The following is a 26,807-nucleotide window of genomic DNA, read 5'->3' on the forward strand; positions in this document are numbered from 1 at the left end:
ACGCGTGCTATGCACAATGGATTAGCAGTCCATCGCCTTAACCTCTCGGCCACCTCGTCCTTTGTGGTTGTGTGTCGATAGCAATTTCAAAGAAGCAAACACTTTCACAGCACAAAAGAAGGCTTTTCTGACTTGTGGGTCCTGTAGTTACAGCAGGAGACACGATGGTCAGAAATTAAAGAAAGCAACACCGACGAAGGTGGGATTCGAACCCACGCGTGCTATGCACAATGGATTAGCAGTCCATCGCCTTAACCTCTCGGCCACCTCGTCAATTACAGTTGTGTGTCGATTGCGATTTCAAAGATGCAAACACTTTCACAGCACAAAAGGAGGCTTATCTGACTTGTGGGTCCTGTAGTTACAGCAGGAGACACGATGGTCAGAAATTAAAGAAAGCAACACCGACGAAGGTGGGATTCGAACCCACGCGTGCTATGCACAATGGATTAGCAGTCCATCGCCTTAACCTCTCGGCCACTTCGTCGTTTGTGGTTGTGTGTCAATTGCGATTTCAAACATGCAAACACTTTCACAGCACAAAAGGAGGCTTATCTGACTTGTGGGTCCTGCACTTATATGAGGAGACACGATTGTCAGAAATTAAAGAAAGCAACACCTACGAAGGTGGGATTCGAACCCACGCGTGCTATGCACAATGGATTAGCAGTCCATCGCCTTAACCTCTCGGCCACCTCGTCGTTTATGGTTGTGTGTCGATAGCAATTTCAAAGAAGCAAACACTTTCACAGCACAAAAGAAGGCTTTTCTGACTTGTGGGTCCTGTAGTTACAGCAGGAGACACGATGGTCAGAAATTAAAGAAAGCAACACCGACAAAGGTGGGATTCGAACCCACGCGTGCTATGCACAATGGATTAGCAGTCCATCGCCTTAACCTCTCGGCCACCTCGTCGTTTGTGGTTGTGTGTCAATTGCGATTTCAAAGATGCAAACACTTTCACAGCACAAAAGGAGGCTTATCTGACTTGTGGGTCCTGCACTTATATGAGGAGACACGATTGTCAGAAATTAAAGAAAGCAACACCGACGAAGGTGGGATTCGAACCCACGCGTGCTATGCACAATGGATTAGCAGTCCATCGCCTTAACCTCTCGGCCACCTCTTCGTTTGTGGTTGTGTGTCAATTGCGATTTCAAAGATGCAAACACTTTCACAGCACAAAAGGAGGCTTATCTGACTTGTGGGTCCTGCACTTATATCAGGAGACACGAGTGTCAGAAATTAAAGAAAGCAACACCGACGAAAGTGGGATTCGAACCCACGCGTGCTATGCACAATGGATTAGCAGCCCTTCGCCTTAACCTCTCGGCCACCTCGTCGTTTGTGGTTGTGTGTCGATAGCAATTTCAAAGAAGCAAACACTTTCACAGCACAAAAGAAGGCTTTTCTGACTTGTGGGTCCTGTAGTTACAGCAGGAGACACGATGGTCAGAAATTAAAGAAAGCAACACCGACTAAGGTGGGATTCGAACCCACGCGTGCTATGCACAATGGATTAGCAGTCCATCGCCTTAACCTCTCGGCCACCTCTTCAATTACAGTTGTGTGTCGATTGTGATTTCAAAGATGCAAACACTTTCACAGCACAAAAGGAGGCTTTTCTGACTTGTGGGTCCTGCACTTACATCAGGAGACACGATTGTCAGAAATTAAAGAAAGCAACACCGACGAAGGTGGGATTTGAACACACGCGTGCTATGCACAATGGATTAGCAGTCCATCGCCTTAACCTCTCGGCCACCTCGTCGTTTGTGGTTGTGTGTCGATAGCAATTTCAAAGAAGCAAACACTTTCACAGCACAAAAGAAGGCTTTTCTGACTTGTGGGTCCTGTAGTTACAGCAGGAGACACGATTGTCAGAAATTAAAGAAAGCAACAACGACGAAGGTGGGATTCGAACCCACGCGTGCTATGCACAATGGATTAGCAGTCCATCGCCTTAACCTCTCGGCCACCTCGTCGTTTGTGGTTGTGTGTCGATTGCGATTTCAAAGATGCAAACACTTTCACAGCACAAAAGCAGCCGTATATGACTTGTGGGTCCTGCACTTACACCAGGAGAAACGATTGTCAGAAATTAAAGAAAGCAACACTGACGAAGGTGGGATTCGAACCCACGCGTGCTATGCACAATGGATTAGCAGTCCATCGCCTTAAACTCTCGGCCACCTCTTCAATTACAGTTGTGTGTCGATTGTGATTTCAAAGATGCAAACACTTTCACAGCACAAAAGGAGGCTTATCTGACTTGTGGGTCCTGCACTTACATCAGGAGACACGATTGTCAGAAATTAAAGAAAGCAACACCGACGAAGGTGGGATTTGAACACACGCGTGCTATGCACAATGGATTAGCAGTCCATCGCCTTAACCTCTCGGCCACCTCGTCCTTTGTGGTTGTGTGTCGATAGCAATTTCAAAGAAGCAAACACTTTCACAGCACAAAAGGAGGCTTATCTGACTTGTGGGTCCTGCACTTACATCAGGAGACACGATTGTCAGAAATTAAAGAAAGCAACACCGGCGAAGGTGGGATTTGAACACACGCGTGCTATGCCCAATGGATTAGCAGTCCATCGCCTTAACCTCTCGGCCACCTCGTCGTTTGTGGTTGTGTGTCGATAGCAATTTCAAAGAAGCAAACACTTTCACAGCACAAAAGAAGGCTTTTCTGACTTGTGGGTCCTGTAGTTACAGCAGGAGACACGATTGTCAGAAATTAAAGAAAGCAACAACGACGAAGGTGGGATTCGAACCCACGCGTGCTATGCACAATGGATTAGCAGTCCATCGCCTTAACCTCTCGGCCACCTCGTCGTTTGTGGTTGTGTGTCGATTGCGATTTCAAAGATGCAAACACTTTCACAGCACAAAAGCAGCCGTATATGACTTGTGGGTCCTGCACTTACACCAGGAGAAACGATTGTCAGAAATTAAAGAAAGCAACACCGACGAAGGTGGGATTCGAACCCACGCGTGCTATGCACAATGGATTAGCAGTCCATCGCCTTAACCTCTCGGCCACCTCGTTGTTTGTGGTTGTGTGTCGATTGCGATTTCAAAGATGCAAACACTTTCACAGCACAAAAGGAGGCTTCTCTGACTTGTGGGTCCTGCACTTATATCAGGAGACACGATTGTCAGAAATTAAAGAAAGCAACACAGACGAAGGTGGGATTCGAACCCACGCGTGCTATGCACAATGGATTAGCAGTCCATCGCCTTAACCTCTCGGCCACCTCGTCGTTTGTGGTTGTGTGTCGATAGCAATTTCAAAGAAGCAAACACTTTCAGAGCACAAAAGAAGACTTTTCTGACTTGTGGGTCCTGTAGTTACAGCAGGAGACACGATGGTCAGAAATTAAAGAAAGCAATACCGACGAAGGTGGGATTCGAACACACGCGTGCTATGCACAATGGATTAGCAGTCCATCGCCTTAACCTCTCGGCCACCTCGTCGTTTGTGGTTGTGTGTCAATTGCGATTTCAAAGATGCAAACACTTTCACAGCACAAAAGGAGGCTTATCTGACTTGTGGGTCCTGCACTAACATCAGGAGACAGGATTGTCAGAAATGAAAGAAAGCAACACCGACGAAGGTGGGATTCGAACCCACGCGTGCTATGCACAATGGATTAGCAGTCCATCGCCTTAACCTCTCGGCCACCTCGTCAATTACAGTTTTGTGTCGATTGCGATTTCAAAGATGCAAACACTTTCACAGCACAAAAGGAGGCTTATCTGACTTGTGGGTCCTGTAGTTACAGCAGGAGACACGATGGTCAGAAATTAAAGAAAGCAACACCGACGAAGGTGGGATTCAAACCCACGCGTGCTATGCACAATGGATTAGCAGTCCATCGCCTTAACCTCTCGGCCACCTCGTCCTTTGTGGTTGTGTGTCGACTGCGATTTCAAAGATGCAAACACTTTCACAGCACAATAGCAGCCGTATATGACTTGTGGGTCCTGCACTTACACCAGGAGAAACGATTGTCAGAAATTAAAGAAAGCAACACTGACGAAGGTGGGATTCGAACCCACGCGTGCTATGCACAATGGATTAGCAGTCCATCGCCTTAACCTCTCGGCCACCTCGTCGTTTGTGGTTGTGTGTCAATTGCGATTTCAAAGATGCAAACACTTTCACAGCACAAAAGGAGGCTTATCTGACTTGTGGGTCCTGCACTTATATGAGGAGACACGATTGTCAGAAATTAAAGAAAGCAACACCGACGAAGGTGGGATTCGAACCCACGCGTGCTATGCACAATGGATTAGCAGTCCATCGCCTTAACCTCTCGGCCACCTCGTCATTTGTGGTTGTGTGTCGATTGCGATTTCAAAGATGCAAACACTTTCACAGCACAAAAGAAGGATTCTCTGACTTGTGGGTCCTGCACTTATATCAGGAGACACGATTGTCAGAAATTAAAGAAAGCAACACCGACGAACGTGGGATTCGAACCCACGCGTGCTATGCACAATGGATTAGCAGCCCTTCGCCTTAACCTCTCGGCCACCTCGTCGTTTGTGGTTGTGTGTCGATAGCAATTTCAAAGAAGCAAACACTTTCACAGCACAAAAGGAGGCTTATCTGACTTGTGGGTCCTGCACTTACATCAGGAGACACGATTGTCAGAAATTAAAGAAAGCAACACCGGCGAAAGTGGGATTTGAACACACGCGTGCTATGCACGCTGGATTAGCAGTCCATCGCCTTAACCTCTCGGCCACCTCGTCGTTTGTGGTTGTGTGTCGATAGCAATTTCAAAGAAGCAAACACTTTCACAGCACAAAAGAAGGCTTTTCTGACTTGTGGGTCCTGTAGTTACAGCAGGAGACACGATTGTCAGAAATTAAAGAAAGCAACAACGACGGTGGGATTCGAACCCACGCGTGCTATGCACAATGGATTAGCAGTCCATCGCCTTAACCTCTCGGCCACCTCGTCGTTTGTGGTTGTGTGTCGATTGCGATTTCAAAGATGCAAACACTTTCACAGCACAAAAGCAGCCGTATATGACTTGTGGGTCCTGCACTTACACCAGGAGAAACGATTGTCAGAAATTAAAGAAAGCAACACTGACGAAGGTGGGATTCGAACCCACGCGTGCTATGCACAATGGATTAGCAGTCCATCGCCTTAAACTCTCGGCCACCTCTTCAATTACAGTTGTGTGTCGATTGTGATTTCAAAGATGCAAACACTTTCACAGCACAAAAGGAGGCTTATCTGACTTGTGGGTCCTGCACTTACATCAGGAGACACGATTGTCAGAAATTAAAGAAAGCAACACCAACGAAGGTGGGATTTGAACACACGCGTGCTATGCACAATGGATTAGCAGTCCATCGCCTTAACCTCTCGGCCACCTCGTCGTTTGTGGTTGTGTGTCGATAGCAATTTCAAAGAAGCAAACACTTTCACAGCACAAAAGGAGGCTTATCTGACTTGTGGGTCCTGCACTTACATCAGGAGACACGATTGTCAGAAATTAAAGAAAGCAACACCGGCGAAAGTGGGATTTGAACACACGCGTGCTATGCACGCTGGATTAGCAGTCCATCGCCTTAACCTCTCGGCCACCTCGTCGTTTGTGGTTGTGTGTCGATAGCAATTTCAAAGAAGCAAACACTTTCACAGCACAAAAGAAGGCTTTTCTGACTTGTGGGTCCTGTAGTTACAGCAGGAGACACGATTGTCAGAAATTAAAGAAAGCAACAACGACGGTGGGATTCGAACCCACGCGTGCTATGCACAATGGATTAGCAGTCCATCGCCTTAACCTCTCGGCCACCTCGTCGTTTGTGGTTGTGTGTCGATTGCGATTTCAAAGATGCAAACACTTTCACAGCACAAAAGCAGCCGTATATGACTTGTGGGTCCTGCACTTACACCAGGAGAAACGATTGTCAGAAATTAAAGAAAGCAACACTGACGAAGGTGGGATTCGAACCCACGCGTGCTATGCACAATGGATTAGCAGTCCATCGCCTTAAACTCTCGGCCACCTCTTCAATTACAGTTGTGTGTCGATTGTGATTTCAAAGATGCAAACACTTTCACAGCACAAAAGGAGGCTTATCTGACTTGTGGGTCCTGCACTTACATCAGGAGACACGATTGTCAGAAATTAAAGAAAGCAACACCAACGAAGGTGGGATTTGAACACACGCGTGCTATGCACAATGGATTAGCAGTCCATCGCCTTAACCTCTCGGCCACCTCGTCCTTTGTGGTTGTGTGTCGATAGCAATTTCAAAGAAGCAAACACTTTCACAGCACAAAAGAAGGCTTTTCTGACTTGTGGGTCCTGTAGTTACAGCAGGAGACATTATGGTCAGAAATTAAAGAAAGCAACACCGACGAAGGTGGGATTTGAACACACGCGTGCTATGGACAATGGATTAGCAGTCCATCGCCTTAACCTCTCGGCCACCTCGTCCTTTGTGGTTGTGTGTCGATAGCAATTTCAAAGAAGCAAACACTTTCACAGCACAAAAGAAGGCTTTTCTGACTTGTGGGTCCTGTAGTTACAGCAGGAGACACTATGGTCAGAAATTAAAGAAAGCAACACCGACGAAGGTGGGATTCGAACCCACGCGTGCTATGCACAATGGATTAGCAGTCCATCGCCTTAACCTCTCGGCCACCTCGTTGTTTGTGGTTGTGTGTCGATAGCAATTTCAAAGAAGCAAACACTTTCACAGAACAAAAGAAGGCTTTTCTGACTTGTGGGTCCTGTAGTTACAGCAGGAGACACGATGGTCAGAAATTAAAGAAAGCAACACCGACGAAGGTGGGATTCGAACCCACGCGTGCTATGCACAATGGACTAGCAGTCCATCGCCTTAACCTCTCGGCCACCTCATCGTTTGTGGTTGTGTGTCGATAGCAATTTCAAAGAAGCAAACACTTTCAGAGCACAAAAGAAGGCTTTTCTGACTTGTGGGTCCTGTAGTTACAGCAGGAGACACGATGGTCAGAAATTAAAGAACGCAACACCGACGAAGGTGGGATTCGAACCCACGCGTGCTATGCACAATGGATTAGCAGTCCATCGCCTTAACCTCTCGGCCACCTCGTCGTTTGTGGTTGTGTGTCGATAGCAATTTCAAAGAAGCAAACACTTTCAGAGCACAAAAGAAGGCTTTTCTGACTTGTGGGTCCTGTAGTTACAGCAGGAGACACGATGGTCAGAAATTAAAGAAAGCAACACCGACGAAGGTGGGATTCGAACCCACGCGTGCTATGCACAATGGATTAGCAGTCCATCGCCTTAACCTCTCGGCCACCTCGTCGTTTGTGGTTGTGTGTCAATTGCGATTTCAAAGATGCAAACACTTTCACAGCACAAAAGGAGGCTTATCTGACTTGTGGGTCCTGCACTTACATCAGGAGACAGGATTGTCAGAAATTAAAGAAAGCAACACCGACGAAGGTGGGATTCGAACCCACGCGTGCTATGCACAATGGATTAGCAGTCCATCGCCTTAACCTCTCGGCCACCTCGTCAATTACAGTTTTGTGTCGATTGCGATTTCAAAGATGCAAACACTTTCACAGCACAAAAGGAGGCTTATCTGACTTGTGGGTCCTGTAGTTACAGCAGGAGACACGATGGTCAGAAATTAAAGAAAGCAACACCGACGAAGGTGGGATTCAAACCCACGCGTGCTATGCACAATGGATTAGCAGTCCATCGCCTTAACCTCTCGGCCACCTCGTCGTTTGTGGTTGTGTGTCGATTGCGATTTCAAAGATGCAAACACTTTCACAGCACAAAAGCAGCCGTATATGACTTGTGGGTCCTGCACTTACACCAGGAGAAACGATTGTCAGAAATTAAAGAAAGCAACACCGACGAAGGTGGGATTCGAACCCACGCGTGCTATGCACAATGGATTAGCAGTCCATCGCCTTAACCTCTCGGCCACCTCGTCAATTACAGTTTTGTGTCGATTGCGATTTCAAAGATGCAAACACTTTCACAGCACAAAAGGAGGCTTATCTGACTTGTGGGTCCTGTAGTTACAGCAGGAGACACGATGGTCAGAAATTAAAGAAAGCAACACCGACGAAGGTGGGATTCGAACCCACGCGTGCTAAGCACAATGGATTAGCAGTCCATCGCCTTAACCTCTCGGCCACCTCGTCGTTTGTGGTTGTGTGTCAATTGCGATTTCAAACATGCAAACACTTTCACAGCACAAAAGGAGGCTTATCTGACTTGTGGGTCCTGCACTTATATGAGGAGACACGATTTTCAGAAATTAAAGAAAGCAACTCCTACGAAGGTGGGATTCGAACCCACGCGTGCTATGCACAATGGATTAGCAGTCCATCGCCTTAACCTCTCGGCCACCTCGTCGTTTGTGGTTGTGTGTCGATAGCAATTTCAAAGAAGCAAACACTTTCACAGCACAAAAGAAGGCTTTTCTGACTTGTGGGTCCTGTAGTTACAGCAGGAGACACGATGGTCAGAAATTAAAGAAAGCAACACCGACGAAGGTGGGATTCGAACCCACGCGTGCTATGCACAATGGATTAGCAGTCCATCGCCTTAACCTCTCGGCCACCTCGTCGTTTGTGGTTGTGTGTCAATTGCGATTTCAAAGATGCAAACACTTTCACAGCACAAAAGGAGGCTTATCTGACTTGTGGGTCCTGCACTTATATGAGGAGACACGATTGTCAGAAATTAAAGAAAGCAACACCGACGAAGGTGGGATTCGAACCCACGCGTGCTATGCACAATGGATTAGCAGTCCATCGCCTTAACCTCTCGGCCACCTCGTCATTTGTGGTTGTGTGTCGATTGCGATTTCAAAGATGCAAACACTTTCACAGCACAAAAGGAGGATTCTCTGACTTGTGGGTCCTGCACTTATATCAGGAGACATGATTGTCAGAAATTAAAGAAAGCAACACCGACGAAGGTGGGATTCGAACCCACGCGTGCTATGCACAATGGATTAGCAGCCCTTCGCCTTAACCTCTCGGCCACCTCGTCGTTTGTGGTTGTGTGTCGATAGCAATTTCAAAGAAGCAAACACTTTCACAGCACAAAAGAAGGCTTTTCTGACTTGTGGGTCCTGTAGTTACAGCAGGAGACACGATGGTCAGAAATTAAAGAAAGCAACACCGACGAAGGTGGGATTCGAACCCACGCGTGCTATGCACAATGGATTAGCAGTCCATCGCCTTAACCTCTTGGCCACCTCGTCGTTTGTGGTTGTGTGTCGATAGCAATTTCAAAGAAGCAAACACTTTCACAGCACAAAAGAAGGCTTTTCTGACTTGTGGGTCCTGTAGTTACAGCAGGAGACACGATTGTCAGAAATTAAAGAAAGCAACACCGACGAAGGTGGGATTCGAACCCACGCGTGCTATGCACAATGGATTAGCAGTCCATCGCCTTAACCTCTCGGCCACCTCGTCGTTTGTGGTTGTGTGTCGATTGCGATTTCAAAGATGCAAACACTTTCACAGCACAAAAGCAGCCGTATATGACTTGTGGGTCCTGCACTTACACCAGGAGAAACGATTGTCAGAAATTAAAGAAAGCAACACCGACGAAGGTGGGATTCGAACCCACGCGTGCTATGCACAATGGATTAGCAGTCCATCGCCTTAACCTCTCGGCCACCTCGTCGTTTGTGGTTGTGTGTCGATTGCAATTTCAAAGATGCAAACACTTTCACAGCACAAAAGGAGGCTTCTCTGACTTGTGGGCCCTGTAGTTACAGCAGGAGACACGATGGTCAGAAATTAAAGAAAGCAACACCGACGAAGGTGGGATTCGAACCCACGCGTGCTATGCACAATGGATTAGCAGTCCATCGCCTTAACCTCTCGGCCACCTCGTCGTTTGTGGTGGTGTGTCGATAGCAATTTCAAAGAAGCAAACACTTTCACAGCACAAAAGAAGGCTTTTCTGACTTGTGGGTCCTGTAGTTACAGCAGGAGACACGATTGTCAGAAATTAAAGAAAGCAACACCGACGAAGGTGGGATTCAAACCCACGCGTGCTATGCACAATGGATTAGCAGTCCATCGCCTTAACCTCTCGGCCACCTCGTTGTTTGTGGTTGTGTGTCGATTGCGATTTCAAAGATGCAAACACTTTCACAGCACAAAAGCAGCCGTATATGACTTGTGGGTCCTGCACTTACACCAGGAGAAACGATTGTCAGAAATTAAAGAAAGCAACACTGACGAAGGTGGGATTCGAACCCACGCGTGCTATGCACAATGGATTAGCAGTCCATCGCCTTAAACTCTCGGCCACCTCTTCAATTACAGTTGTGTGTCGATTGTGATTTCAAAGATGCAAACACTTTCACAGCACAAAAGGAGGCTTATCTGACTTGTGGGTCCTGCACTTACATCAGGAGACACGATTGTCAGAAATTAAAGAAAGCAACACCGACGAAGGTGGGATTTGAACACACGCGTGCTATGCACAATGGATTAGCAGTCCATCGCCTTAACCTCTTGGCCACCTCGTCGTTTGTGGTTGTGTGTCGATAGCAATTTCAAAGAAGCAAACACTTTCACAGCACAAAAGAAGGCTTTTCTGACTTGTGGGTCCTGTAGTTACAGCAGGAGACACGATTGTCAGAAATTAAAGAAAGCAACACCGACGAAGGTGGGATTCGAACCCACGCGTGCTATGCACAATGGATTAGCAGTCCATCGCCTTAACCTCTCGGCCACCTCTTCGTTTGTGGTTGTGTGTCGATTGCGATTTCAAAGATGCAAACACTTTCACAGCACAAAAGCAGCCGTATATGACTTGTGGGTCCTGCACTTACACCAGGAGAAACGATTGTCAGAAATTAAAGAAAGCAACACCGACGAAGGTGGGATTCGAACCCACGCGTGCTATGCACAATGGATTAGCAGTGCATCGCCTTAACCTCTCGGCCACCTCGTCGTTTGTGGTTGTGTGTCGATAGCAATTTCAAAGAAGCAAACACTTTCACAGAACAAAAGAAGGCTTTTCTGACTTGTGGGTCCTGTAGTTACAGCAGGAGACACGATGGTCAGAAATTAAAGAAAGCAACACCGACGAAGGTGGGATTCGAACCCACGCGTGCTATGCACAATGGACTAGCAGTCCATCGCCTTAACCTCTCGGCCACCTCGTCGTTTGTGGTTGTGTGTCGATAGCAATTTCAAAGAAGCAAACACTTTCAGAGCACAAAAGAAGGCTTTTCTGACTTGTGGGTCCTGTAGTTACAGCAGGAGACACGATGGTCAGAAATTAAAGAACGCAACACCGACGAAGGTGGGATTCGAACCCACACGTGCTATGCACAATGGATTAGCAGTCCATCGCCTTAACCTCTCGGCCACCTCGTCGTTTGTGGTTGTGTGTCAATTGCGATTTCAAAGATGCAAACACTTTCACAGCACAAAAGGAGGCTTATCTGACTTGTGGGTCCTGCACTTACATCAGGAGACAGGATTGTCAGAAATTAAAGAAAGCAACACCTACGAAGGTGGGATTCGAACCCACGCGTGCTATGCACAATGGATTAGCAGTCCATCGCCTTAACCTCTCGGCCACCTCGTCAATTACAGTTTTGTGTCGATTGCGATTTCAAAGATGCAAACACTTTCACAGCACAAAAGGAGGCTTATCTGACTTGTGGGTCCTGTAGTTACAGCAGGAGACACGATGGTCAGAAATTAAAGAAAGCAACACCGACGAAGGTGGGATTCGAACCCACGCGTGCTAAGCACAATGGATTAGCAGTCCATCGCCTTAACCTCTCGGCCACCTCGTCGTTTGTGGTTGTGTGTCAATTGCGATTTCAAACATGCAAACACTTTCACAGCACAAAAGGAGGCTTATCTGACTTGTGGGTCCTGCACTTATATGAGGAGACACGATTTTCAGAAATTAAAGAAAGCAACTCCTACGAAGGTGGGATTCGAACCCACGCGTGCTATGCACAATGGATTAGCAGTCCATCGCCTTAACCTCTCGGCCACCTCGTCGTTTGTGGTTGTGTGTCGATAGCAATTTCAAAGAAGCAAACACTTTCACAGCACAAAAGAAGGCTTTTCTGACTTGTGGGTCCTGTAGTTACAGCAGGAGACACGATGGTCAGAAATTAAAGAAAGCAACACCGACGAAGGTGGGATTCGAACCCACGCGTGCTATGCACAATGGATTAGCAGTCCATCGCCTTAACCTCTCGGCCACCTCGTCGTTTGTGGTTGTGTGTCAATTGCGATTTCAAAGATGCAAACACTTTCACAGCACAAAAGGAGGCTTATCTGACTTGTGGGTCCTGCACTTATATGAGGAGACACGATTGTCAGAAATTAAAGAAAGCAACACCGACGAAGGTGGGATTCGAACCCACGCGTGCTATGCACAATGGATTAGCAGTCCATCGCCTTAACCTCTCGGCCACCTCGTCATTTGTGGTTGTGTGTCGATTGCGATTTCAAAGATGCAAACACTTTCACAGCACAAAAGGAGGATTCTCTGACTTGTGGGTCCTGCACTTATATCAGGAGACATGATTGTCAGAAATTAAAGAAAGCAACACCGACGAAGGTGGGATTCGAACCCACGCGTGCTATGCACAATGGATTAGCAGCCCTTCGCCTTAACCTCTCGGCCACCTCGTCGTTTGTGGTTGTGTGTCGATAGCAATTTCAAAGAAGCAAACACTTTCACAGCACAAAAGAAGGCTTTTCTGACTTGTGGGTCCTGTAGTTACAGCAGGAGACACGATGGTCAGAAATTAAAGAAAGCAACACCGACGAAGGTGGGATTCGAACCCACGCGTGCTATGCACAATGGATTAGCAGTCCATCGCCTTAACCTCTTGGCCACCTCGTCGTTTGTGGTTGTGTGTCGATTGCGATTTCAAAGATGCAAACACTTTCACAGCACAAAAGGAGGCTTCTCTGACTTGTGGGTCCTGCACTTATATCAGGAGACACGATTGTCAGAAATTAAAGAAAGCAACACAGACGAAGGTGGGATTCGAACCCACGCGTGCTATGCACAATGGATTAGCAGTCCATCGCCTTAACCTCTCGGCCACCTCGTCGTTTGTGGTTGTGTGTCGATAGCAATTTCAAAGAAGCAAACACTTTCAGAGCACAAAAGAAGACTTTTCTGACTTGTGGGTCCTGTAGTTACAGCAGGAGACACGATGGTCAGAAATTAAAGAAAGCAATACCGACGAAGGTGGGATTCGAACACACGCGTGCTATGCACAATGGATTAGCAGTCCATCGCCTTAACCTCTCGGCCACCTCGTCGTTTGTGGTTGTGTGTCAATAGCGATTTCAAAGATGCAAACACTTTCACAGCACAAAAGGAGGCTTATCTGACTTGTGGGTCCTGCACTAACATCAGGAGACAGGATTGTCAGAAATGAAAGAAAGCAACACCGACGAAGGTGGGATTCGAACCCACGCGTGCTATGCACAATGGATTAGCAGTCCATCGCCTTAACCTCTCGGCCACCTCGTCAATTACAGTTTTGTGTCGATTGCGATTTCAAAGATGCAAACACTTTCACAGCACAAAAGGAGGCTTATCTGACTTGTGGGTCCTGTAGTTACAGCAGGAGACACGATGGTCAGAAATTAAAGAAAGCAACACCGACGAAGGTGGGATTCAAACCCACGCGTGCTATGCACAATGGATTAGCAGTCCATCGCCTTAACCTCTCGGCCACCTCGTCCTTTGTGGTTGTGTGTCGACTGCGATTTCAAAGATGCAAACACTTTCACAGCACAATAGCAGCCGTATATGACTTGTGGGTCCTGCACTTACACCAGGAGAAACGATTGTCAGAAATTAAAGAAAGCAACACTGACGAAGGTGGGATTCGAACCCACGCGTGCTATGCACAATGGATTAGCAGTCCATCGCCTTAACCTCTCGGCCACCTCGTCGTTTGTGGTTGTGTGTCAATTGCGATTTCAAAGATGCAAACACTTTCACAGCACAAAAGGAGGCTTATCTGACTTGTGGGTCCTGCACTTATATGAGGAGACACGATTGTCAGAAATTAAAGAAAGCAACACCGACGAAGGTGGGATTCGAACCCACGCGTGCTATGCACAATGGATTAGCAGTCCATCGCCTTAACCTCTCGGCCACCTCGTCATTTGTGGTTGTGTGTCGATTGCGATTTCAAAGATGCAAACACTTTCACAGCACAAAAGAAGGATTCTCTGACTTGTGGGTCCTGCACTTATATCAGGAGACACGATTGTCAGAAATTAAAGAAAGCAACACCGACGAACGTGGGATTCGAACCCACGCGTGCTATGCACAATGGATTAGCAGCCCTTCGCCTTAACCTCTCGGCCACCTCGTCGTTTGTGGTTGTGTGTCGATAGCAATTTCAAAGAAGCAAACACTTTCACAGCACAAAAGGAGGCTTATCTGACTTGTGGGTCCTGCACTTACATCAGGAGACACGATTGTCAGAAATTAAAGAAAGCAACACCGGCGAAAGTGGGATTTGAACACACGCGTGCTATGCACGCTGGATTAGCAGTCCATCGCCTTAACCTCTCGGCCACCTCGTCGTTTGTGGTTGTGTGTCGATAGCAATTTCAAAGAAGCAAACACTTTCACAGCACAAAAGAAGGCTTTTCTGACTTGTGGGTCCTGTAGTTACAGCAGGAGACACGATTGTCAGAAATTAAAGAAAGCAACAACGACGGTGGGATTCGAACCCACGCGTGCTATGCACAATGGATTAGCAGTCCATCGCCTTAACCTCTCGGCCACCTCGTCGTTTGTGGTTGTGTGTCGATTGCGATTTCAAAGATGCAAACACTTTCACAGCACAAAAGCAGCCGTATATGACTTGTGGGTCCTGCACTTACACCAGGAGAAACGATTGTCAGAAATTAAAGAAAGCAACACTGACGAAGGTGGGATTCGAACCCACGCGTGCTATGCACAATGGATTAGCAGTCCATCGCCTTAAACTCTCGGCCACCTCTTCAATTACAGTTGTGTGTCGATTGTGATTTCAAAGATGCAAACACTTTCACAGCACAAAAGGAGGCTTATCTGACTTGTGGGTCCTGCACTTACATCAGGAGACACGATTGTCAGAAATTAAAGAAAGCAACACCAACGAAGGTGGGATTTGAACACACGCGTGCTATGCACAATGGATTAGCAGTCCATCGCCTTAACCTCTCGGCCACCTCGTCCTTTGTGGTTGTGTGTCGATAGCAATTTCAAAGAAGCAAACACTTTCACAGCACAAAAGAAGGCTTTTCTGACTTGTGGGTCCTGTAGTTACAGCAGGAGACATTATGGTCAGAAATTAAAGAAAGCAACACCGACGAAGGTGGGATTTGAACACACGCGTGCTATGGACAATGGATTAGCAGTCCATCGCCTTAACCTCTCGGCCACCTCGTCCTTTGTGGTTGTGTGTCGATAGCAATTTCAAAGAAGCAAACACTTTCACAGCACAAAAGAAGGCTTTTCTGACTTGTGGGTCCTGTAGTTACAGCAGGAGACACTATGGTCAGAAATTAAAGAAAGCAACACCGACGAAGGTGGGATTCGAACCCACGCGTGCTATGCACAATGGATTAGCAGTCCATCGCCTTAACCTCTCGGCCACCTCGTTGTTTGTGGTTGTGTGTCGATAGCAATTTCAAAGAAGCAAACACTTTCACAGAACAAAAGAAGGCTTTTCTGACTTGTGGGTCCTGTAGTTACAGCAGGAGACACGATGGTCAGAAATTAAAGAAAGCAACACCGACGAAGGTGGGATTCGAACCCACGCGTGCTATGCACAATGGACTAGCAGTCCATCGCCTTAACCTCTCGGCCACCTCATCGTTTGTGGTTGTGTGTCGATAGCAATTTCAAAGAAGCAAACACTTTCAGAGCACAAAAGAAGGCTTTTCTGACTTGTGGGTCCTGTAGTTACAGCAGGAGACACGATGGTCAGAAATTAAAGAACGCAACACCGACGAAGGTGGGATTCGAACCCACGCGTGCTATGCACAATGGATTAGCAGTCCATCGCCTTAACCTCTCGGCCACCTCGTCGTTTGTGGTTGTGTGTCGATAGCAATTTCAAAGAAGCAAACACTTTCAGAGCACAAAAGAAGGCTTTTCTGACTTGTGGGTCCTGTAGTTACAGCAGGAGACACGATGGTCAGAAATTAAAGAAAGCAACACCGACGAAGGTGGGATTCGAACCCACGCGTGCTATGCACAATGGATTAGCAGTCCATCGCCTTAACCTCTCGGCCACCTCGTCGTTTGTGGTTGTGTGTCAATTGCGATTTCAAAGATGCAAACACTTTCACAGCACAAAAGGAGGCTTATCTGACTTGTGGGTCCTGCACTTACATCAGGAGACAGGATTGTCAGAAATTAAAGAAAGCAACACCGACGAAGGTGGGATTCGAACCCACGCGTGCTATGCACAATGGATTAGCAGTCCATCGCCTTAACCTCTCGGCCACCTCGTCAATTACAGTTTTGTGTCGATTGCGATTTCAAAGATGCAAACACTTTCACAGCACAAAAGGAGGCTTATCTGACTTGTGGGTCCTGTAGTTACAGCAGGAGACACGATGGTCAGAAATTAAAGAAAGCAACACCGACGAAGGTGGGATTCAAACCCACGCGTGCTATGCACAATGGATTAGCAGTCCATCGCCTTAACCTCTCGGCCACCTCGTCGTTTGTGGTTGTGTGTCGATTGCGATTTCAAAGATGCAAACACTTTCACAGCACAAAAGCAGCCGTATATGACTTGTGGGTCCTGCACTTACACCAGGAGAAACGATTGTCAGAAATTAAAGAAAGCAACACCGACGAAGGTGGGATTCGAACCCACGCGTGCTATGCACAATGGATTAGCAGTCCATCGCCTTAACCTCTCGGCCACCTCGTCAATTACAGTTTTGTGTCGATTGCGATTTCAAAGATGCAAACACTTTCACAGCACAAAAGGAGGCTTATCTGACTTGTGGGTCCTGTAGTTACAGCAGGAGACACGATGGTCAGAAATTAAAGAAAGCAACACCGACGAAGGTGGGATTCGAACCCACGCGTGCTAAGCACAATGGATTAGCAGTCCATCGCCTTAACCTCTCGGCCACCTCGTCGTTTGTGGTTGTGTGTCAATTGCGATTTCAAACATGCAAACACTTTCACAGCACAAAAGGAGGCTTATCTGACTTGTGGGTCCTGCACTTATATGAGGAGACACGATTTTCAGAAATTAAAGAAAGCAACTCCTACGAAGGTGGGATTCGAACCCACGCGTGCTATGCACAATGGATTAGCAGTCCATCGCCTTAACCTCTCGGCCACCTCGTCGTTTGTGGTTGTGTGTCGATAGCAATTTCAAAGAAGCAAACACTTTCACAGCACAAAAGAAGGCTTTTCTGACTTGTGGGTCCTGTAGTTACAGCAGGAGACACGATGGTCAGAAATTAAAGAAAGCAACACCGACGAAGGTGGGATTCGAACCCACGCGTGCTATGCACAATGGATTAGCAGTCCATCGCCTTAACCTCTCGGCCACCTCGTCGTTTGTGGTTGTGTGTCAATTGCGATTTCAAAGATGCAAACACTTTCACAGCACAAAAGGAGGCTTATCTGACTTGTGGGTCCTGCACTTATATGAGGAGACACGATTGTCAGAAATTAAAGAAAGCAACACCGACGAAGGTGGGATTCGAACCCACGCGTGCTATGCACAATGGATTAGCAGTCCATCGCCTTAACCTCTCGGCCACCTCGTCATTTGTGGTTGTGTGTCGATTGCGATTTCAAAGATGCAAACACTTTCACAGCACAAAAGGAGGATTCTCTGACTTGTGGGTCCTGCACTTATATCAGGAGACATGATTGTCAGAAATTAAAGAAAGCAACACCGACGAAGGTGGGATTCGAACCCACGCGTGCTATGCACAATGGATTAGCAGCCCTTCGCCTTAACCTCTCGGCCACCTCGTCGTTTGTGGTTGTGTGTCGATAGCAATTTCAAAGAAGCAAACACTTTCACAGCACAAAAGAAGGCTTTTCTGACTTGTGGGTCCTGTAGTTACAGCAGGAGACACGATGGTCAGAAATTAAAGAAAGCAACACCGACGAAGGTGGGATTCGAACCCACGCGTGCTATGCACAATGGATTAGCAGTCCATCGCCTTAACCTCTTGGCCACCTCGTCGTTTGTGGTTGTGTGTCGATAGCAATTTCAAAGAAGCAAACACTTTCACAGCACAAAAGAAGGCTTTTCTGACTTGTGGGTCCTGTAGTTACAGCAGGAGACACGATTGTCAGAAATTAAAGAAAGCAACACCGACGAAGGTGGGATTCGAACCCACGCGTGCTATGCACAATGGATTAGCAGTCCATCGCCTTAACCTCTCGGCCACCTCGTCGTTTGTGGTTGTGTGTCGATTGCGATTTCAAAGATGCAAACACTTTCACAGCACAAAAGCAGCCGTATATGACTTGTGGGTCCTGCACTTACACCAGGAGAAACGATTGTCAGAAATTAAAGAAAGCAACACCGACGAAGGTGGGATTCGAACCCACGCGTGCTATGCACAATGGATTAGCAGTCCATCGCCTTAACCTCTCGGCCACCTCGTCGTTTGTGGTTGTGTGTCGATTGCAATTTCAAAGATGCAAACACTTTCACAGCACAAAAGGAGGCTTCTCTGACTTGTGGGCCCTGTAGTTACAGCAGGAGACACGATGGTCAGAAATTAAAGAAAGCAACACCGACGAAGGTGGGATTCGAACCCACGCGTGCTATGCACAATGGATTAGCAGTCCATCGCCTTAACCTCTCGGCCACCTCGTCGTTTGTGGTGGTGTGTCGATAGCAATTTCAAAGAAGCACACACTTTCACAGCACAAAAGAAGGCTTTTCTGACTTGTGGGTCCTGTAGTTACAGCAGGAGACACGATTGTCAGAAATTAAAGAAAGCAACACCGACGAAGGTGGGATTCAAACCCACGCGTGCTATGCACAATGGATTAGCAGTCCATCGCCTTAACCTCTCGGCCACCTCGTTGTTTGTGGTTGTGTGTCGATTGCGATTTCAAAGATGCAAACACTTTCACAGCACAAAAGCAGCCGTATATGACTTGTGGGTCCTGCACTTACACCAGGAGAAACGATTGTCAGAAATTAAAGAAAGCAACACTGACGAAGGTGGGATTCGAACCCACGCGTGCTATGCACAATGGATTAGCAGTCCATCGCCTTAAACTCTCGGCCACCTCTTCAATTACAGTTGTGTGTCGATTGTGATTTCAAAGATGCAAACACTTTCACAGCACAAAAGGAGGCTTATCTGACTTGTGGGTCCTGCACTTACATCAGGAGACACGATTGTCAGAAATTAAAGAAAGCAACACAGACGAAGGTGGGATTTGAACATACGCGTGCTATGCACAATGGATTAGCAGTCCATCGCCTTAACCTCTTGGCCACCTCGTCGTTTGTGGTTGTGTGTCGATAGCAATTTCAAAGAAGCAAACACTTTCACAGCACAAAAGAAGGCTTTTCTGACTTGTGGGTCCTGTAGTTACAGCAGGAGACACGATTGTCAGAAATTAAAGAAAGCAACACCGACGAAGGTGGGATTCGAACCCACGCGTGCTATGCACAATGGATTAGCAGTCCATCGCCTTAACCTCTCGGCCACCTCTTCGTTTGTGGTTGTGTGTCGATTGCGATTTCAAAGATGCAAACACTTTCACAGCACAAAAGCAGCCGTATATGACTTGTGGGTCCTGCACTTACACCAGGAGAAACGATTGTCAGAAATTAAAGAAAGCAACACCGACGAAGGTGGGATTCGAACCCACGCGTGCTATGCACAATGGATTAGCAGTGCATCGCCTTAACCTCTCGGCCACCTCGTCGTTTGTGGTTGTGTGTCGATAGCAATTTCAAAGAAGCAAACACTTTCACAGAACAAAAGAAGGCTTTTCTGACTTGTGGGTCCTGTAGTTACAGCAGGAGACACGATGGTCAGAAATTAAAGAAAGCAACACCGACGAAGGTGGGATTCGAACCCACGCGTGCTATGCACAATGGACTAGCAGTCCATCGCCTTAACCTCTCGGCCACCTCGTCGTTTGTGGTTGTGTGTCGATAGCAATTTCAAAGAAGCAAACACTTTCAGAGCACAAAAGAAGGCTTTTCTGACTTGTGGGTCCTGTAGTTACAGCAGGAGACACGATGGTCAGAAATTAAAGAACGCAACACCGACGAAGGTGGGATTCGAACCCACACGTGCTATGCACAATGGATTAGCAGTCCATCGCCTTAACCTCTCGGCCACCTCGTCGTTTGTGGTTGTGTGTCAATTGCGATTTCAAAGATGCAAACACTTTCACAGCACAAAAGGAGGCTTATCTGACTTGTGGGTCCTGCACTTACATCAGGAGACAGGATTGTCAGAAATTAAAGAAAGCAACACCTACGAAGGTGGGATTCGAACCCACGCGTGCTATGCACAATGGATTAGCAGTCCATCGCCTTAACCTCTCGGCCACCTCGTCAATTACAGTTTTGTGTCGATTGCGATTTCAAAGATGCAAACACTTTCACAGCACAAAAGGAGGCTTATCTGACTTGTGGGTCCTGTAGTTACAGCAGGAGACACGATGGTCAGAAATTAAAGAAAGCAACACCGACGAAGGTGGGATTCGAACCCACGCGTGCTAAGCACAATGGATTAGCAGTCCATCGCCTTAACCTCTCGGCCACCTCGTCGTTTGTGGTTGTGTGTCAATTGCGATTTCAAACATGCAAACACTTTCACAGCACAAAAGGAGGCTTATCTGACTTGTGGGTCCTGCACTTATATGAGGAGACACGATTTTCAGAAATTAAAGAAAGCAACTCCTACGAAGGTGGGATTCGAACCCACGCGTGCTATGCACAATGGATTAGCAGTCCATCGCCTTAACCTCTCGGCCACCTCGTCGTTTGTGGTTGTGTGTCGATAGCAATTTCAAAGAAGCAAACACTTTCACAGCACAAAAGAAGGCTTTTCTGACTTGTGGGTCCTGTAGTTACAGCAGGAGACACGATGGTCAGAAATTAAAGAAAGCAACACCGACGAAGGTGGGATTCGAACCCACGCGTGCTATGCACAATGGATTAGCAGTCCATCGCCTTAACCTCTCGGCCACCTCGTCGTTTGTGGTTGTGTGTCAATTGCGATTTCAAAGATGCAAACACTTTCACAGCACAAAAGGAGGCTTATCTGACTTGTGGGTCCTGCACTTATATGAGGAGACACGATTGTCAGAAATTAAAGAAAGCAACACCGACGAAGGTGGGATTCGAACCCACGCGTGCTATGCACAATGGATTAGCAGTCCATCGCCTTAACCTCTCGGCCACCTCGTCATTTGTGGTTGTGTGTCGATTGCGATTTCAAAGATGCAAACACTTTCACAGCACAAAAGGAGGATTCTCTGACTTGTGGGTCCTGCACTTATATCAGGAGACATGATTGTCAGAAATTAAAGAAAGCAACACCGACGAAGGTGGGATTCGAACCCACGCGTGCTATGCACAATGGATTAGCAGCCCTTCGCCTTAACCTCTCGGCCACCTCGTCGTTTGTGGTTGTGTGTCGATAGCAATTTCAAAGAAGCAAACACTTTCACAGCACAAAAGAAGGCTTTTCTGACTTGTGGGTCCTGTAGTTACAGCAGGAGACACGATGGTCAGAAATTAAAGAAAGCAACACCGACGAAGGTGGGATTCGAACCCACGCGTGCTATGCACAATGGATTAGCAGTCCATCGCCTTAACCTCTTGGCCACCTCGTCGTTTGTGGTTGTGTGTCGATAGCAATTTCAAAGAAGCAAACACTTTCACAGCACAAAAGAAGGCTTTTCTGACTTGTGGGTCCTGTAGTTACAGCAGGAGACACGATTGTCAGAAATTAAAGAAAGCAACACCGACGAAGGTGGGATTCGAACCCACGCGTGCTATGCACAATGGATTAGCAGTCCATCGCCTTAACCTCTCGGCCACCTCGTCGTTTGTGGTTGTGTGTCGATTGCGATTTCAAAGATGCAAACACTTTCACAGCACAAAAGCAGCCGTATATGACTTGTGGGTCCTGCACTTACACCAGGAGAAACGATTGTCAGAAATTAAAGAAAGCAACACCGACGAAGGTGGGATTCGAACCCACGCGTGCTATGCACAATGGATTAGCAGTCCATCGCCTTAACCTCTCGGCCACCTCGTCGTTTGTGGTTGTGTGTCGATTGCAATTTCAAAGATGCAAACACTTTCACAGCACAAAAGGAGGCTTCTCTGACTTGTGGGCCCTGTAGTTACAGCAGGAGACACGATGGTCAGAAATTAAAGAAAGCAACACCGACGAAGGTGGGATTCGAACCCACGCGTGCTATGCACAATGGATTAGCAGTCCATCGCCTTAACCTCTCGGCCACCTCGTCGTTTGTGGTTGTGTGTCGATTGCGATTTCAAAGATGCAAACACTTTCACAGCACAAAAGCAGCCGTATATGACTTGTGGGTCCTGCACTTACACCAGGAGAAACGATTGTCAGAAATTAAAGAAAGCAACACTGACGAAGGTGGGATTCGAACCCACGCGTGCTATGCACAATGGATTAGCAGTCCATCGCCTTAAACTCTCGGCCACCTCTTCAATTACAGTTGTGTGTCGATTGTGATTTCAAAGATGCAAACACTTTCACAGCACAAAAGGAGGCTTATCTGACTTGTGGGTCCTGCACTTACATCAGGAGACACGATTGTCAGAAATTAAAGAAAGCAACACCGACGAAGGTGGGATTTGAACACACGCGTGCTATGCACAATGGATTAGCAGTCCATCGCCTTAACCTCTCGGCCACCTCGTCCTTTGTGGTTGTGTGTCGATAGCAATTTCAAAGAAGCAAACACTTTCACAGCACAAAAGAAGGCTTTTCTGACTTGTGGGTCCTGTAGTTACAGCAGGAGACACGATGGTCAGAAATTAAAGAAAGCAACACCGACGAAGGTGGGATTCGAACCCACGCGTGCTATGCACAATGGATTAGCAGTCCATCGCCTTAACCTCTCGGCCACCTCGTCAATTACAGTTGTGTGTCGATTGCGATTTCAAAGATGCAAACACTTTCACAGCACAAAAGGAGGCTTATCTGACTTGTGGGTCCTGTAGTTACAGCAGGAGACACGATGGTCAGAAATTAAAGAAAGCAACACCGACGAAGGTGGGATTCGAACCCACGCGTGCTATGCACAATGGATTAGCAGTCCATCGCCTTAACCTCTCGGCCACTTCGTCGTTTGTGGTTGTGTGTCAATTGCGATTTCAAACATGCAAACACTTTCACAGCACAAAAGGAGGCTTATCTGACTTGTGGGTCCTGCACTTATATGAGGAGACACGATTGTCAGAAATTAAAGAAAGCAACACCTACGAAGGTGGGATTCGAACCCACGCGTGCTATGCACAATGGATTAGCAGTCCATCGCCTTAACCTCTCGGCCACCTCGTCGTTTATGGTTGTGTGTCGATAGCAATTTCAAAGAAGCAAACACTTTCACAGCACAAAAGAAGGCTTTTCTGACTTGTGGGTCCTGTAGTTACAGCAGGAGACACGATGGTCAGAAATTAAAGAAAGCAACACCGACAAAGGTGGGATTCGAACCCACGCGTGCTATGCACAATGGATTAGCAGTCCATCGCCTTAACCTCTCGGCCACCTCGTCGTTTGTGGTTGTGTGTCAATTGCGATTTCAAAGATGCAAACACTTTCACAGCACAAAAGGAGGCTTATCTGACTTGTGGGTCCTGCACTTATATGAGGAGACACGATTGTCAGAAATTAAAGAAAGCAACACCGACGAAGGTGGGATTCGAACCCACGCGTGCTATGCACAATGGATTAGCAGTCCATCGCCTTAACCTCTCGGCCACCTCGTCCTTTGTGGTTGTGTGTCGATAGCAATTTCAAAGAAGCAAACACTTTCACAGCACAAAAGAAGGCTTTTCTGACTTGTGGGTCCTGTAGTTACAGCAGGAGACACGATGGTCAGAAATTAAAGAAAGCAACACCGACGAAGGTGGGATTCGAACCCACGCGTGCTATGCACAATGGATTAGCAGTCCATCGCCTTAACCTCTCGGCCACCTCGTCAATTACAGTTGTGTGTCGATTGCGATTTCAAAGATGCAAACACTTTCACAGCACAAAAGGAGGCTTATCTGACTTGTGGGTCCTGTAGTTACAGCAGGAGACACGATGGTCAGAAATTAAAGAAAGCAACACCGACGAAGGTGGGATTCGAACCCACGCGTGCTATGCACAATGGATTAGCAGTCCATCGCCTTAACCTCTCGGCCACTTCGTCGTTTGTGGTTGTGTGTCAATTGCGATTTCAAACATGCAAACACTTTCACAGCACAAAAGGAGGCTTATCTGACTTGTGGGTCCTGCACTTATATGAGGAGACACGATTGTCAGAAATTAAAGAAAGCAACACCTACGAAGGTGGGATTCGAACCCACGCGTGCTATGCACAATGGATTAGCAGTCCATCGCCTTAACCTCTCGGCCACCTCGTCGTTTATGGTTGTGTGTCGATAGCAATTTCAAAGAAGCAAACACTTTCACAGCACAAAAGAAGGCTTTTCTGACTTGTGGGTCCTGTAGTTACAGCAGGAGACACGATGGTCAGAAATTAAAGAAAGCAACACCGACAAAGGTGGGATTCGAACCCACGCGTGCTATGCACAATGGATTAGCAGTCCATCGCCTTAACCTCTCGGCCACCTCGTCGTTTGTGGTTGTGTGTCAATTGCGATTTCAAAGATGCAAACACTTTCACAGCACAAAAGGAGGCTTATCTGACTTGTGGGTCCTGCACTTATATGAGGAGACACGATTGTCAGAAATTAAAGAAAGCAACACCGACGAAGGTGGGATTCGAACCCACGCGTGCTATGCACAATGGATTAGCAGTCCATCGCCTTAACCTCTCGGCCACCTCTTCGTTTGTGGTTGTGTGTCAATTGCGATTTCAAAGATGCAAACACTTTCACAGCACAAAAGGAGGCTTATCTGACTTGTGGGTCCTGCACTTATATCAGGAGACACGAGTGTCAGAAATTAAAGAAAGCAACACCGACTAAGGTGGGATTCGAACCCACGCGTGCTATGCACAATGGATTAGCAGTCCATCGCCTCAACCTCTCGGCCACCTCGTCAATTACAGTTTTGTGTCGATTGCGATTTCAAAGATGCAAACACTTTCACAGCACAAAAGGAGGCTTATCTGACTTGTGGGTCCTGTAGTTACAGCAGGAGACACGATGGTCAGAAATTAAAGAAAGCAACACCGACGAAGGTGGGATTCGAACCCACGCGTGCTATGCACAATGGATTAGCAGTCCATCGCCTTAACCTCTCGGCCACCTCTTCGTTTGTGGTTGTGTGTCAATTGCGATTTCAAAGATGCAAACACTTTCACAGCACAAAAGGAGGCTTATCTGACTTGTGGGTCCTGCACTTATATCAGGAGACACGAGTGTCAGAAATTAAAGAAAGCAACACCGACTAAGGTGGGATTCGAACCCACGCGTGCTATGCACAATGGATTAGCAGTCCATCGCCTCAACCTCTCGGCCACCTCGTCAATTACAGTTTTGTGTCGATTGCGATTTCAAAGATGCAAACACTTTCACAGCACAAAAGGAGGCTTATCTGACTTGTGGGTCCTGTAGTTACAGCAGGAGACACGATGGTCAGAAATTAAAGAAAGCAACACCGACGAAGGTGGGATTCAAACCCACGCGTGCTATGCACAATGGATTAGCAGTCCATCGCCTTAACCTCTCGGCCACCTCGTCCTTTGTGGTTGTGTGTCGACTGCGATTTCAAAGATGCAAACACTTTCACAGCACAATAGCAGCCGTATATGACTTGTGGGTCCTGCACTTACACCAGGAGAAACGATTGTCAGAAATTAAAGAAAGCAACACTGACGAAGGTGGGATTCGAACCCACGCGTGCTATGCACAATGGATTAGCAGTCCATCGCCTTAACCTCTCGGCCACCTCGTCGTTTGTGGTTGTGTGTCAATTGCGATTTCAAAGATGCAAACACTTTCACAGCACAAAAGGAGGCTTATCTGACTTGTGGGTCCTGCACTTATATGAGGAGACACGATTGTCAGAAATTAAAGAAAGCAACACCGACGAAGGTGGGATTCGAACCCACGCGTGCTATGCACAATGGATTAGCAGTCCATCGCCTTAACCTCTCGGCCACCTCGTCATTTGTGGTTGTGTGTCGATTGCGATTTCAAAGATGCAAACACTTTCACAGCACAAAAGAAGGATTCTCTGACTTGTGGGTCCTGCACTTATATCAGGAGACACGATTGTCAGAAATTAAAGAAAGCAACACCGACGAACGTGGGATTCGAACCCACGCGTGCTATGCACAATGGATTAGCAGCCCTTCGCCTTAACCTCTCGGCCACCTCGTCGTTTGTGGTTGTGTGTCGATAGCAATTTCAAAGAAGCAAACACTTTCACAGCACAAAAGGAGGCTTATCTGACTTGTGGGTCCTGCACTTACATCAGGAGACACGATTGTCAGAAATTAAAGAAAGCAACACCGGCGAAAGTGGGATTTGAACACACGCGTGCTATGCACGCTGGATTAGCAGTCCATCGCCTTAACCTCTCGGCCACCTCGTCGTTTGTG

At 47.2% G+C, this 26,807-nt stretch overlaps 43 non-coding genes across 43 annotated transcripts; all 43 read right to left on the reverse strand.

The window, feature by feature from the left end:
• Positions 1–191: 191 nt before the first annotated feature.
• Positions 192–273, reverse strand: trnas-gcu (transfer RNA serine (anticodon GCU)). Its single transcript has one exon. It is a non-coding gene; the product is annotated as a tRNA-Ser (tRNA).
• A 1,630-nt stretch (positions 274–1,903) lies between these two features.
• Positions 1,904–1,985, reverse strand: trnas-gcu (transfer RNA serine (anticodon GCU)). Its single transcript has one exon. It is a non-coding gene; the product is annotated as a tRNA-Ser (tRNA).
• A 774-nt stretch (positions 1,986–2,759) lies between these two features.
• trnas-gcu (transfer RNA serine (anticodon GCU)) lies at positions 2,760–2,841 on the reverse strand. Its single transcript has one exon. It is a non-coding gene; the product is annotated as a tRNA-Ser (tRNA).
• A 774-nt stretch (positions 2,842–3,615) lies between these two features.
• trnas-gcu (transfer RNA serine (anticodon GCU)) lies at positions 3,616–3,697 on the reverse strand. Its single transcript has one exon. It is a non-coding gene; the product is annotated as a tRNA-Ser (tRNA).
• A 346-nt stretch (positions 3,698–4,043) lies between these two features.
• Positions 4,044–4,125, reverse strand: trnas-gcu (transfer RNA serine (anticodon GCU)). The gene has a single exon. It is a non-coding gene; the product is annotated as a tRNA-Ser (tRNA).
• Positions 4,126–4,257: 132 nt separating this feature from the next.
• Positions 4,258–4,339, reverse strand: trnas-gcu (transfer RNA serine (anticodon GCU)). The gene has a single exon. It is a non-coding gene; the product is annotated as a tRNA-Ser (tRNA).
• Positions 4,340–7,033: 2,694 nt separating this feature from the next.
• trnas-gcu (transfer RNA serine (anticodon GCU)) lies at positions 7,034–7,115 on the reverse strand. Its single transcript has one exon. It is a non-coding gene; the product is annotated as a tRNA-Ser (tRNA).
• A 132-nt stretch (positions 7,116–7,247) lies between these two features.
• Positions 7,248–7,329, reverse strand: trnas-gcu (transfer RNA serine (anticodon GCU)). The gene has a single exon. It is a non-coding gene; the product is annotated as a tRNA-Ser (tRNA).
• Positions 7,330–7,461: 132 nt separating this feature from the next.
• On the reverse strand, positions 7,462–7,543 carry trnas-gcu (transfer RNA serine (anticodon GCU)). Its single transcript has one exon. It is a non-coding gene; the product is annotated as a tRNA-Ser (tRNA).
• A 346-nt stretch (positions 7,544–7,889) lies between these two features.
• trnas-gcu (transfer RNA serine (anticodon GCU)) lies at positions 7,890–7,971 on the reverse strand. The gene has a single exon. It is a non-coding gene; the product is annotated as a tRNA-Ser (tRNA).
• A 132-nt stretch (positions 7,972–8,103) lies between these two features.
• On the reverse strand, positions 8,104–8,185 carry trnas-gcu (transfer RNA serine (anticodon GCU)). Its single transcript has one exon. It is a non-coding gene; the product is annotated as a tRNA-Ser (tRNA).
• Positions 8,186–8,531: 346 nt separating this feature from the next.
• On the reverse strand, positions 8,532–8,613 carry trnas-gcu (transfer RNA serine (anticodon GCU)). Its single transcript has one exon. It is a non-coding gene; the product is annotated as a tRNA-Ser (tRNA).
• A 132-nt stretch (positions 8,614–8,745) lies between these two features.
• trnas-gcu (transfer RNA serine (anticodon GCU)) lies at positions 8,746–8,827 on the reverse strand. The gene has a single exon. It is a non-coding gene; the product is annotated as a tRNA-Ser (tRNA).
• A 560-nt stretch (positions 8,828–9,387) lies between these two features.
• On the reverse strand, positions 9,388–9,469 carry trnas-gcu (transfer RNA serine (anticodon GCU)). The gene has a single exon. It is a non-coding gene; the product is annotated as a tRNA-Ser (tRNA).
• A 132-nt stretch (positions 9,470–9,601) lies between these two features.
• Positions 9,602–9,683, reverse strand: trnas-gcu (transfer RNA serine (anticodon GCU)). The gene has a single exon. It is a non-coding gene; the product is annotated as a tRNA-Ser (tRNA).
• Positions 9,684–9,815: 132 nt separating this feature from the next.
• On the reverse strand, positions 9,816–9,897 carry trnas-gcu (transfer RNA serine (anticodon GCU)). Its single transcript has one exon. It is a non-coding gene; the product is annotated as a tRNA-Ser (tRNA).
• Positions 9,898–11,741: 1,844 nt separating this feature from the next.
• On the reverse strand, positions 11,742–11,823 carry trnas-gcu (transfer RNA serine (anticodon GCU)). Its single transcript has one exon. It is a non-coding gene; the product is annotated as a tRNA-Ser (tRNA).
• Positions 11,824–12,169: 346 nt separating this feature from the next.
• On the reverse strand, positions 12,170–12,251 carry trnas-gcu (transfer RNA serine (anticodon GCU)). Its single transcript has one exon. It is a non-coding gene; the product is annotated as a tRNA-Ser (tRNA).
• Positions 12,252–12,383: 132 nt separating this feature from the next.
• On the reverse strand, positions 12,384–12,465 carry trnas-gcu (transfer RNA serine (anticodon GCU)). The gene has a single exon. It is a non-coding gene; the product is annotated as a tRNA-Ser (tRNA).
• Positions 12,466–13,453: 988 nt separating this feature from the next.
• Positions 13,454–13,535, reverse strand: trnas-gcu (transfer RNA serine (anticodon GCU)). Its single transcript has one exon. It is a non-coding gene; the product is annotated as a tRNA-Ser (tRNA).
• A 346-nt stretch (positions 13,536–13,881) lies between these two features.
• trnas-gcu (transfer RNA serine (anticodon GCU)) lies at positions 13,882–13,963 on the reverse strand. The gene has a single exon. It is a non-coding gene; the product is annotated as a tRNA-Ser (tRNA).
• A 132-nt stretch (positions 13,964–14,095) lies between these two features.
• trnas-gcu (transfer RNA serine (anticodon GCU)) lies at positions 14,096–14,177 on the reverse strand. The gene has a single exon. It is a non-coding gene; the product is annotated as a tRNA-Ser (tRNA).
• Positions 14,178–16,018: 1,841 nt separating this feature from the next.
• On the reverse strand, positions 16,019–16,100 carry trnas-gcu (transfer RNA serine (anticodon GCU)). Its single transcript has one exon. It is a non-coding gene; the product is annotated as a tRNA-Ser (tRNA).
• A 132-nt stretch (positions 16,101–16,232) lies between these two features.
• Positions 16,233–16,314, reverse strand: trnas-gcu (transfer RNA serine (anticodon GCU)). The gene has a single exon. It is a non-coding gene; the product is annotated as a tRNA-Ser (tRNA).
• Positions 16,315–16,446: 132 nt separating this feature from the next.
• On the reverse strand, positions 16,447–16,528 carry trnas-gcu (transfer RNA serine (anticodon GCU)). Its single transcript has one exon. It is a non-coding gene; the product is annotated as a tRNA-Ser (tRNA).
• Positions 16,529–16,874: 346 nt separating this feature from the next.
• On the reverse strand, positions 16,875–16,956 carry trnas-gcu (transfer RNA serine (anticodon GCU)). The gene has a single exon. It is a non-coding gene; the product is annotated as a tRNA-Ser (tRNA).
• A 132-nt stretch (positions 16,957–17,088) lies between these two features.
• Positions 17,089–17,170, reverse strand: trnas-gcu (transfer RNA serine (anticodon GCU)). The gene has a single exon. It is a non-coding gene; the product is annotated as a tRNA-Ser (tRNA).
• Positions 17,171–17,516: 346 nt separating this feature from the next.
• Positions 17,517–17,598, reverse strand: trnas-gcu (transfer RNA serine (anticodon GCU)). Its single transcript has one exon. It is a non-coding gene; the product is annotated as a tRNA-Ser (tRNA).
• Positions 17,599–17,730: 132 nt separating this feature from the next.
• On the reverse strand, positions 17,731–17,812 carry trnas-gcu (transfer RNA serine (anticodon GCU)). Its single transcript has one exon. It is a non-coding gene; the product is annotated as a tRNA-Ser (tRNA).
• Positions 17,813–18,372: 560 nt separating this feature from the next.
• trnas-gcu (transfer RNA serine (anticodon GCU)) lies at positions 18,373–18,454 on the reverse strand. Its single transcript has one exon. It is a non-coding gene; the product is annotated as a tRNA-Ser (tRNA).
• Positions 18,455–18,586: 132 nt separating this feature from the next.
• On the reverse strand, positions 18,587–18,668 carry trnas-gcu (transfer RNA serine (anticodon GCU)). The gene has a single exon. It is a non-coding gene; the product is annotated as a tRNA-Ser (tRNA).
• Positions 18,669–18,800: 132 nt separating this feature from the next.
• On the reverse strand, positions 18,801–18,882 carry trnas-gcu (transfer RNA serine (anticodon GCU)). Its single transcript has one exon. It is a non-coding gene; the product is annotated as a tRNA-Ser (tRNA).
• A 1,844-nt stretch (positions 18,883–20,726) lies between these two features.
• Positions 20,727–20,808, reverse strand: trnas-gcu (transfer RNA serine (anticodon GCU)). The gene has a single exon. It is a non-coding gene; the product is annotated as a tRNA-Ser (tRNA).
• Positions 20,809–21,154: 346 nt separating this feature from the next.
• Positions 21,155–21,236, reverse strand: trnas-gcu (transfer RNA serine (anticodon GCU)). The gene has a single exon. It is a non-coding gene; the product is annotated as a tRNA-Ser (tRNA).
• A 132-nt stretch (positions 21,237–21,368) lies between these two features.
• On the reverse strand, positions 21,369–21,450 carry trnas-gcu (transfer RNA serine (anticodon GCU)). Its single transcript has one exon. It is a non-coding gene; the product is annotated as a tRNA-Ser (tRNA).
• Positions 21,451–22,010: 560 nt separating this feature from the next.
• trnas-gcu (transfer RNA serine (anticodon GCU)) lies at positions 22,011–22,092 on the reverse strand. Its single transcript has one exon. It is a non-coding gene; the product is annotated as a tRNA-Ser (tRNA).
• Positions 22,093–22,224: 132 nt separating this feature from the next.
• trnas-gcu (transfer RNA serine (anticodon GCU)) lies at positions 22,225–22,306 on the reverse strand. The gene has a single exon. It is a non-coding gene; the product is annotated as a tRNA-Ser (tRNA).
• A 132-nt stretch (positions 22,307–22,438) lies between these two features.
• Positions 22,439–22,520, reverse strand: trnas-gcu (transfer RNA serine (anticodon GCU)). The gene has a single exon. It is a non-coding gene; the product is annotated as a tRNA-Ser (tRNA).
• Positions 22,521–23,080: 560 nt separating this feature from the next.
• trnas-gcu (transfer RNA serine (anticodon GCU)) lies at positions 23,081–23,162 on the reverse strand. Its single transcript has one exon. It is a non-coding gene; the product is annotated as a tRNA-Ser (tRNA).
• Positions 23,163–23,936: 774 nt separating this feature from the next.
• Positions 23,937–24,018, reverse strand: trnas-gcu (transfer RNA serine (anticodon GCU)). The gene has a single exon. It is a non-coding gene; the product is annotated as a tRNA-Ser (tRNA).
• Positions 24,019–24,150: 132 nt separating this feature from the next.
• trnas-gcu (transfer RNA serine (anticodon GCU)) lies at positions 24,151–24,232 on the reverse strand. Its single transcript has one exon. It is a non-coding gene; the product is annotated as a tRNA-Ser (tRNA).
• Positions 24,233–26,076: 1,844 nt separating this feature from the next.
• Positions 26,077–26,158, reverse strand: trnas-gcu (transfer RNA serine (anticodon GCU)). The gene has a single exon. It is a non-coding gene; the product is annotated as a tRNA-Ser (tRNA).
• A 132-nt stretch (positions 26,159–26,290) lies between these two features.
• trnas-gcu (transfer RNA serine (anticodon GCU)) lies at positions 26,291–26,372 on the reverse strand. Its single transcript has one exon. It is a non-coding gene; the product is annotated as a tRNA-Ser (tRNA).
• Positions 26,373–26,807: the final 435 nt, after the last annotated feature.

The sequence above is a fragment of the Brachyhypopomus gauderio genome, unplaced genomic scaffold, assembly GCF_052324685.1.
Source record: "Brachyhypopomus gauderio isolate BG-103 unplaced genomic scaffold, BGAUD_0.2 sc63, whole genome shotgun sequence".
NCBI lineage: Eukaryota > Metazoa > Chordata > Actinopteri > Gymnotiformes > Hypopomidae > Brachyhypopomus > Brachyhypopomus gauderio.